Source organism: Giraffa tippelskirchi, chromosome 13 (genome assembly GCF_054371585.1).
Source record: "Giraffa tippelskirchi isolate mGirTip1 chromosome 13, T2T-mGirTip1v1.2.pri, whole genome shotgun sequence".
NCBI classification, from domain to species: domain Eukaryota; kingdom Metazoa; phylum Chordata; class Mammalia; order Artiodactyla; family Giraffidae; genus Giraffa; species Giraffa tippelskirchi.
This window is the reverse complement of record NC_137287.1, coordinates 14,584,168-14,593,573: the sequence shown is the minus strand read 5'-3', so window position 1 is coordinate 14,593,573 and position 9,406 is coordinate 14,584,168. Positions and strand designations below refer to the sequence as shown.

Genomic DNA, 9,406 nt, shown 5'->3' with positions numbered 1-9,406 from the left:
CAAGGCTGCCTGTACAGCCTCACGGTATGTCTTTGGTAGCCCAAGATCTGTTCCTGTTCTCCTTCCCTACATAAAATAGGCCCATTACTTTGATGATAGACTTATCTTTTTATTATTTATTTTTAAAATTTTTGATTGCACTAGGTCTTCATTGCTGCATACAGGCTTTCTCTAGTTGAGCTTGAGGGCTCAGTAGTTGTGGTACATGGGCTTAGTTGCCCCAAGGCATGTGGGATCTTCCCAGACTAGGGATCGAACCCATGTCCCCTGCATTGGCAGGCAGATTCTTATCCACTGGACCACCAGGGAAGTCCCGATGATAGAGTATTAACAGAGGAAGACTTGTCTCTGCTCAGGACACTCTGCAGACTCTGCTGGAACATGTTTGTGGGAGAGGATGGGTGGTGAACCCGCAGAAAAGTCAAGGCCAGGCATCACCATGTAGTTTTGGGGAGTCCTCCTTTGGTCAGGTAAGCTTCCCTTGTGGCTCAGCTGGTAAAGAATCCCCCTGCAATACAGGAGACCTGGATTCAATCCTTGGGTTGGGAAGATCCCCTGGAGGAGGGAAAGGCTACCCACTTCAGTATTCCAGCCTGGAGAATTCCATGGACTTTATAGTCCATGGGGTGGCAAAGAGTAGGACACAAATGAGTTATTTTCACTTTCACTTTGGTCAGGTAAGGTGCATACTGTCCCAGAAGCTGTGATTGATGGGGAGCAAGGCTTTCCAACCCCTAAGAATACGAAGGAGGTACAAGACTTTGTGGGTTTGAGGTTTGGAGGACTTATATTCCCCACCTGGCACAGTGCCTCCATCTCTTATCAGTTCAGTTCAGTTCAGTCGCTCAGTCGTGTCCGACTCTCTGCGACCCCATGAATTGCAGCACGCCAGGCCTCTCTGTCCATCACCAACTCCCGGAGTCTACCCAAACCCATGTTCATCGAGTCGGTGATGCCATCCAACCATCTCATCCTCTGTCATCCTCTTCTCCTCCCGCCCCCAATCCTACCCAGCATTAGGGTCTTTTCCAATGAGTCAACTCTTCGCATGAGGTGGCCAAAGTATTGGAGCTTCAGCTTCAACATCAGACCTTCCAATGAACACCCAGGATTGATCTCTTTTAGGATGGATTGATTGGATGTCCTTGCAGTCCAAGGGACTCTCAAGAGTCTTCTCCAACACCACAGTTCAAAAGCATCAATTCTGCGGCGCTCAGCTTTCTTCACCGTCCAACTCTCACATCCATACATCTCTTATACCACCTGGTAAAGGAAGGATTGAACGCAGGAGGAGAAGGGGACGACAGAGGATGAGATGGTTGGATGGCATCACCGACTCAAAGGACATGAATTTGAGCAAGCTCTGGGAGTTGGTGATGGACAGGGAAGCCTGGCATGCTGCAGTTCACGGGGTCGCAAAGATTTGGACACAACTGAGCAACTGAACTGAAAGTAAGGGCACGTGTGGGACTGGGGGTCAGAGTAACGAGCCACCTTTGAGAAGGCAAGATACTAGTGAAGCAGATTAAAGCTCTGGGCATCCCTCAAACAGGGCTTCCTGGGAAGTAGATGTCTCTGTGACTCTGGAAGGTATGAGCTGGGGACAGTCGCAGAGACAGCAAGAGGAAGTACCCCTAGGATTTTGGTCCCAGTTTTGAAAGGAGGCACAAACCCCATAAACCCGCAGAGAGCAGCAGTTCCTAGCAATGTACGCAGCGTTCCTCCAGGTGAAGTCTCTCACGAAGGATCAGCAATCATGGTAAGACCCTCCCTTCCTATTGAGGGGCAGGTTGATAAGTATGTGTCACCCACCCACGTCTGCTGTAGCACTAACTCCCACTTTGACTAAGGGGCTTACCCCTCTGCAGCAGAGGGGACCCTGCCCTCCAAACTCCGCTGCCCCTAATTCTGCCCCTGTGGCCTGTAGAGAGGGAGTGAGGGAGATTCCCTCTGATGCCTGGTGTACTGGTTGGGGTGACCGGTCTAGAGTCTGCAGTTACTGTTCAGCTCAACAGTGACACCATCTGGAAGGAAACAGGCATGAACCACAGCTACCAGGGGGCTGAACTCAGAGAGCTCGTGAGCTCTGGCCGTTAACACTTTGCACTGACAGTTGGACTGTTCTAAAGGAATTCACCCTACGGCTTAGAAAATGGGAAGCTGGGGGATGGATGATCATGAATAAGCACTGATGGGGTCAGGATATGTGGAAAGACATCTGGGTTTGCCTGCAAGAGCCTGAGTCAGTTCTCACTGTCCTTCACATCCCGGCTCAGAGGATGTTGACACCCCTGGCAACCAGGAAGCTGATGCTGTAGTCCGGATATGAGTCCTAGCAACGCACACTTACTTCAGTTGTGGTGCCCGCGTGGGATGGTGTGTTGCCAGTGATGCTGGATTGCCCTTGAAATACACTGACTTGGTTAACGCAGAAACAGCATGTCTTGTATGTTCTAAACAACCAGAGGATTCTGGGGCCATCCGCTGGAGGGAGCTCCCAGCTGGTGAGGAATTGGCAAACTGATTATATTGGCCCCTCCCTCTGAGTGAGGGCTCTAAACATGCTTTGGTTTGTGTGGACACTGCATCTGGCCTGACCCAAGCTTTCCCCGGTGGCCGCGTAAACCAGGCAGTTAGGGAATTAGAGAGGCTGAGTACCAGGGACAGGTACCCTCACTGAGTAGGCAGGGACGGGGGTCACATTTCAAAGGTCATGAAATGCAAGACTGGGCAAAGGAACATAACATTGAATGAAGGCTCTGTCTCCTTTACAAACTGCTGGCAGAAGTGTTGGTAGAAATGGAAGAATGAAATATTAAAATAGCAGATTAAATTACTAACAAGTAAAACCACCTTGGTCAGGTGGATTAAAGGACTGTCCCAGTGTTCAGTACATTTGAATGACAACCAGTAGGGCCTGTTGCCCCATCTGCCAGACTGGGGAACGCTGCTGAGACACCCAATGTCTTAAATGTATGGAAATCATGAGAGATGGACATCACCCCAATGCTCACCATGGATCATGGGGCACTGCTGGGACCACCAAGCCCCATCACGCCTGAGAAGGGTGTTATCTACTAGAGTTTGTGATGGGATGCCCCACTGGGATGGGTGGATTGCTTCTCCACTGGAATCCTGTCTGCCTGCCGCAAGCCAGGCCAGTTGAAATGCACTCTCCCTGGAATGGAACGTACACCATTGAAAGAGGAGAGAAGGTGGGGTCCTGGTCTGGCATTACCCACCCAGCCTGTCCATCTCCTCACCCCTGACGGTGCTGCCTCCCCTGGCAGCAGAACCAGGTCAAGTTCCTAAAGCTGCAGCCACATTAATATCCCAGGCTCAGGCCACAGGTGTAGTTCTTAGAGAAGAGAAAGACCTCCCCATATCAGTTCCTACTACATTTCTGTCTTCTTGACTTTAGTCTTCTGCTCCTCCTGTGGTTTCTGGTCATGGGATGGGCACCTGATGGAAATACCTTTCTACCATGGGCCCTCTTGATGCCTGGCAAAGGAATCAATCTGCCTGTTGGGTATGTGGGCAGCTGCCCCTCTCAGCTTGTCAAGACTGGCATGGTAGGTATCACCATTCCAGGGAGCAGATTGGAAGGCCCTAAAGCAGTACATTAAGGAAGGACAAGCCAGGACTAGTACTCTTTTATTTTCCTTTTTACGGAAGTATATTTGATATACAACATTGTGTTAGTTTCTGATGTACAGCAAAGTGATTCAGTTATTTATGTAGATATATATATTTTTAGATTCTTTTCCATATATATTATTACAAAATATTGAATATAGTTCCCTGAGTTGTACAGTAAATCCTTGTTTTTTATCTATTTTATATATAGTGGTGCTTGCGTGCATACACAGTTGTGTCCAACTCTTTGTGACCCTATGGACTGTAGCCCACCAGCAACTCTGTCCACGGAATTTTCCAAGCAAGGATACTGGAATGGGCTGCCATTTCCTACTCCAGGGAATCTTCCTGCCTCAGGGATTGAACCCAAGTCTCTTGCATCTCCTGCATTGGCAGGAGGGTTCTTTACCACTTTCACCACGTGGGAAGCCTGTACAGTGAGGCAGCAATGACTAACTCGTGTGTGACCTAGGAACCGTATCACTTTATACTTGGATGAAGTCACTTATGTGGAAAGTCTGAATCAGCCCTGGGCTTTTCTTTAGTGCATTTATGGGGGAGATGTGCTTGCTAAATTTTTATCACTGAAAACCTGAGTAACTGAAAATGAGATTCTGTTGTTTGTAACTAATGTTCATCCTGTTAATTAATGTTTCCTTTGAGTGGCAGGAAAAAGGGTAGGATCACTTCTGATGGAGTGCTGGCTTGAAGAAGTTGGTCTATGTACACTTGGTTGGCAGAGAAAGGGGGGGAGGCCGGGGAGGGGGCGCAGTTAACAAGACACCTTTTGACCTTGATTTGGTGCTGAAGGAAAGGGAGAATTGTGAATCTGACCAAGTCATGGCCACTGTGTTCATCTTTGCAGTGCTACGAGGAGAGATGGGTATTTCATATTAAAGTGATGTCATTTGAGATTTTATTTTTATTTTATTTTTTCATTTTTGGCTGCCCTGGGTCTTCATTGCTGTGAGTGGACTTTCTCTATTGCAGAGAACTGGGGCAACTGTCTAGTTGCCGTGCACGGGCTTCTCATTGCTGTGGCTTCTTTCGTTGTGGGGCACGGGCTCTAGGGCACTCAGGCTTCAGAAGTTGTGGCACACGGACTTAGTTGCTCCTCAACCAGTGGAATCTTCCCACAGCAGGGACTAAACCTGTGTCCCCTACAGTGGCAGACAGATTCTTAACCACTGGACCACCAGGGAAGTCTTATTTTTATTTTAAATTGTGGTAAAATGCACAGAAGGTAAATTTTACCCTCGAGCTGTTTTTAAGTGTAAGTTCAGCAGTATCAAGTGCTCGCTCTTAGTTGTGCAACTGTCACCACCATCCATCTCTAGAACTCTTTTCATCTTATAAAATCAAACCTCAAAACGTATTTAACCACAACTCCTCATAACTCCCCTCTCCCCAGCCCCTGGCAGCCAACGTTCTGCCTTCTGTATCGGTGACTCTGACTACTCTAGGTATCTCCCATAAGTGGAGTCACAGCAGTGTTTGTCTTTTTTGTGACTGAGCTTATTTCATTTAGGATAATGTCCTTGAGCTTCACCCACATTGTAGCAACTGTCAAAACTACCTTCCTTTTAAAGGCTGAATAATATTCCATTATATAGATTACATTTTAGGGACTTCCCTAGTGGTCCAATGGTTAAGACTCTGTGGTCCCAATGCAGGGGGCCTGGGTTCACTCCCTGATCAGGGAACTGGATCCCACATGCCCCAATTAAAAGATCCCACATGCCACAACTGAGGCCTGGTACAACCAAATAAATAAATATTAAAAATCAACAACAACAGTAAAACAATAGTTTGGTGATAAAACAGAGTCCTTGTCTCTCCTCAAGGAATATACCTAATGATCTGACACATGTCTTTGAGTTGTTTTGCAGAAACTAAGACATCCACTCAGGTAGAGGACGGTGACCACATGCTGACTACAAGCAAGTAGATTCCAGTTGGTTGCAACCAGAAGGTTGATGATTAAGATTCCTGAAACATCACCCTGCTACCTCACAGCCAACCAACTGGAGGAAAGTGCAGGAGCTGCACCCTTCGCCCCAAGTGTTACCTTCAAAACCCTTCCCTGAAAGCCGTTAGGGAGTTCAAGACTTTTGAGCACAAGCTGTCCATTCTCCTTGCTTGGTGCCCTGCAATAAATGCTGTACTTTCCCTCCATCACAACCCAGTGTTAGCAGACTGGCTTTGCTGTGTGGTGGATGAGCAGAGAAATCTATCCAGTGGGGACACAACTTTAGCCCCACTCATATTCGTGTTGAATGTGAGTACACGCTGGTGAAGGCATGTTAGCCAGCTTTTCATGCCTTTATCCCCACCCTCCATTCTGTTTTGTTGTTGTTCAGTTGCTAAGTTGTGTCTGACCCTTTGCGACCCCATGAACTGCAGCATGCCAGGTTTCCCTGTCCTTCACTATCTCCCAGAGTTTCATTCACGTCCATTGAGTCGGTGACACCATCCAAACATCTCATCCTCTATTGTCCCCTTCTCCTCCTGCTCTCAGTCTTTCCCAGCATCAGATCTTTTCTGATGTGTCAGTTCTTCACATTAGGTGGCCAAAGTATTGGAGCTTCAGCAGCAATGCTTCCAATGAATATTCAGGACTGATTTCCTTTAGGATTGACTGGTCTTATCTCCTTGCTATCCAAGGGACTCTCAAGAGTATTCTTCTCCAGCACCACAATTTGGAAGCATCAGTTCTTTGGCACTCAGCCTTCTTTATGATCCAACTGTCACATCCGTACATGACTACTGGGAAAAGCCATAGCTTTGACTAGACAGACCTTCATTGGCAAAATGATGTCTCTGCTTTTTAATACTGTTTAGGTTTGTCATAGCTTTTCTCCCAAGGAGCAGGTGTCTTTTAATGTCATGGCTGCAGTCATTGTCCACGATGATTTTGGAACCCAAGAAGAGAAAAATCTGTCACTGCTTCCACTTTTTCCCTTCTATTTGCCATGAAGTGATGAGACCAGGTGTTTTTAGACAACCAACTTTTTTAAAAGATTTTTTTTGGATGCAGACCATTTTAAAAGTCTTTATTGAATTTGTTACAATATTTCTTCCATTTTATATTTTGGTTTTCTGGTCGCAAGGCATGTGGGATCTCAGCTTCCTGACCAGGGATTAAACCCATGCCCCCTGCATTGGAAGGTGAAGTTTTAACCACTGGACCACCAGGAAAGTTCTGATAACCAGTGTTTTAATTGCCAGCTCCAATTCTCTGTCAAACTAGTACTCCAAGGTGGGTATCTCTCTGCTCGTTGTTGGACATCATAGGATCTAGAGTGATTCCTTGGTCTGAGGAAATGACAATTAGCCATCCATATTGATGCAATATTTTCTCTTCCAGTTCTTCCATAATGCTGTAAGCATTTTCATCTATCACCGAGTAAGCAAAGCCCAATCCAGAATCAGAGTCTATTCTTATCAGGACCCATCTGCTGCCCCCAGGGTTACCAGCATCCATCTGATTTACCAGCTATGTTTAGCACCTTCCCACCAGGGAAGTTGTCACAACACTATCTGCAGTCTCTGTCTCTTTTGCTGGCAGACAGAATAATCTTTTTGACATTTTATGCCTTAGAAGGTGTGATACCAAGGAGTCCCCAAATGGAGTCATCTTTGTTAGGTTCCCACATCAGCAAACCAAGACTTAATACATAACTCATTACAGTTTCAATCTTCCCCAGGAATTCAACCTTTAACCAGCCAACCTGGAATTTCCTGGTCAGCATTAGGAATAAATCTGCTGATAAACTCTTTCGGTTCCCCCTTAGAAGGATGACCTTGCCTAAAACAAGGGTTTCTTTGCTGATAATTTCCTATTTTCTATTCCCTCTCTGCCTTTGAAAACCTTTTCTTGTCTGCAGCTTGACGGAGCTCCTTTCTATTGCTAGATGAGATGCTGACTGATTCATGAATATTTTTTTCATTTTAACAGTTTTTAATGAAAGCTATAGACAAGATGACTTTATTCCTGAATCTTCTCAATTGTTTCTTCCTTATATTTACCCTTTTCCTTTGCTACTTGGCAAGATTTGGCTTTATGTTCAAGGATCTTCATGTGATCCTTGTCCAGTTTTAGTCTGGTGATAACCACCTTGCTGGGCTGAATGCCCACATGGACAGGCCTGCCATTAGCCTTCTCCCACTGTACTTGTTCAGTGTAGATGATGTATTTCTTCCTGCAAACCTGGACTACTTTGCCAATTTGCTGCCCTTTGTAATGCCCTTATATAGCCTGAACTTCATCATCCTTTCAGCTGGTGGTGGATCGAACATTGTACTTCTGTCTCAGCTCTTAGCAAGAGAAGACATCATCTTCCCGAGAATGTGGGAAGGCGCACTGAAATGACTTTTTCAGTTCTTACTTCTGTCAGAAGTCATGAAGGGATTGGACTTCATTTTGGCCATTTTGGTGAGGCCTTAGAAGGGAAGAGACTCATGAACCATTTTATAAAGTCATTTAGATCTTTAAAATTTACTTGTTTGAATTTTTGTTATTGAACAGTTACAAAAACAGGTCTAGATTGAGCCCATCTCTGCATTGATACAGTGCCCTCACGTCCCCTCATTTCTAGACCCAGTGGCCATTTCAAGAGGTCACATGGGGATATCTGCTTGTCAATTATAGTCACTTTCCAAACTTGGAAAGTAGTTTTTCCAGTAGGCATAGACATATTCTGATTTAATGCATTCCTCCAATTTTCATAGGATCACACTCCTTATGAGCATCCCTTTAATAGGCCAGGTTTCCTTTAACCTACCACCTGACCAAATGGACAGGCCATTGACCACTGCCTATGAGGCATTAAAAACCCAAACAATGGTCCAGTGGCTAAGACTCTGCACTCCCAGTGCAGGGGGGCTGGGTTCAATCCCTGGTCAGGGAACTAGATCTCATACACCACAGCTAAGACCTGGCACAGCCAAGTAAATAAATAAATATTTAAGAAAACAAAACAAAAACCCAACCATAGGGACTTTTAACATGGGTCAACTCCTCCATCACTGCCTGGAAAACAGCATGCAATTCAACATACCAGGCTGATCTCTATTTACCTTCTTCAATCAGACCGGTAGCCTTCCAACAAGAATCTTGTCCATTTACCTTGAAACGGCCATCCACAAACCAAAGTACTCTTTTGTCTGTCAGTGGAGAGCTGTGTATAGGGCACTGACCAAGTGACAGTAGAATCCATCAGCTCCTCACACAGTTCCAGAGTCAATCCTGGAGCAGGGTGGGGTGGGGGAAAGTCTCTCTGCTGATGAGTATCTATTTCTTCCTTGCATTCTCCCCAAAACTGAGACCCTAGATAAGCAATATCCATTTCACTATGAAACTATTCCAAATTGGGAAAGGAGTACATCAAGGCTGTATATTGTCACCCTGCTTATTTAACTTATATGCAGAGTACATCATGCGAAATGCCAGGCTGGATGAAGCACAAGCTGGAATCAAGATTGCCAGAAAAAAAACATCAATAACCTCACATATGTAGAGACACCACCCCTATGGCAGAAAGCAAAGAGGAACTAAAGAGCCTCTTGATGAAAGTGAAAGAGGAGAGTGAAAAGGCTGGCTTAAAACTCAACGCTCAAAAAACTAAGATCATGGCATCCGGTACCATCACTTCATGGCAAACAGATGGGGAAACAATGGAAACAGTGACAGACTTTATATTCTTAGGCTCCAAAATCACTGCAGGTAGTGACTGAAGCCATGAAATTAAAAGATGCTTGCTCCTTGAAT

The 9,406-nt window shown here is 45.7% G+C and overlaps 1 long non-coding RNA gene and 1 pseudogene across 1 annotated transcript; one reads left to right on the top strand and one right to left on the bottom strand.

The window, feature by feature from the left end:
* The first annotated feature begins 2,081 nt into the window (after positions 1-2,081).
* Positions 2,082-5,817, top strand: LOC145531309 (uncharacterized). The gene is made up of 2 exons (XR_014072351.1): positions 2,082-3,572; positions 5,526-5,817. It is a non-coding gene; the product is annotated as an uncharacterized LOC145531309 (long non-coding RNA).
* A 1,807-nt stretch (positions 5,818-7,624) lies between these two features.
* LOC145531308 (large ribosomal subunit protein uL24 pseudogene) lies at positions 7,625-8,058 on the bottom strand (annotated as a pseudogene).
* Between the last annotated feature and the right edge of the window lie 1,348 nt (positions 8,059-9,406).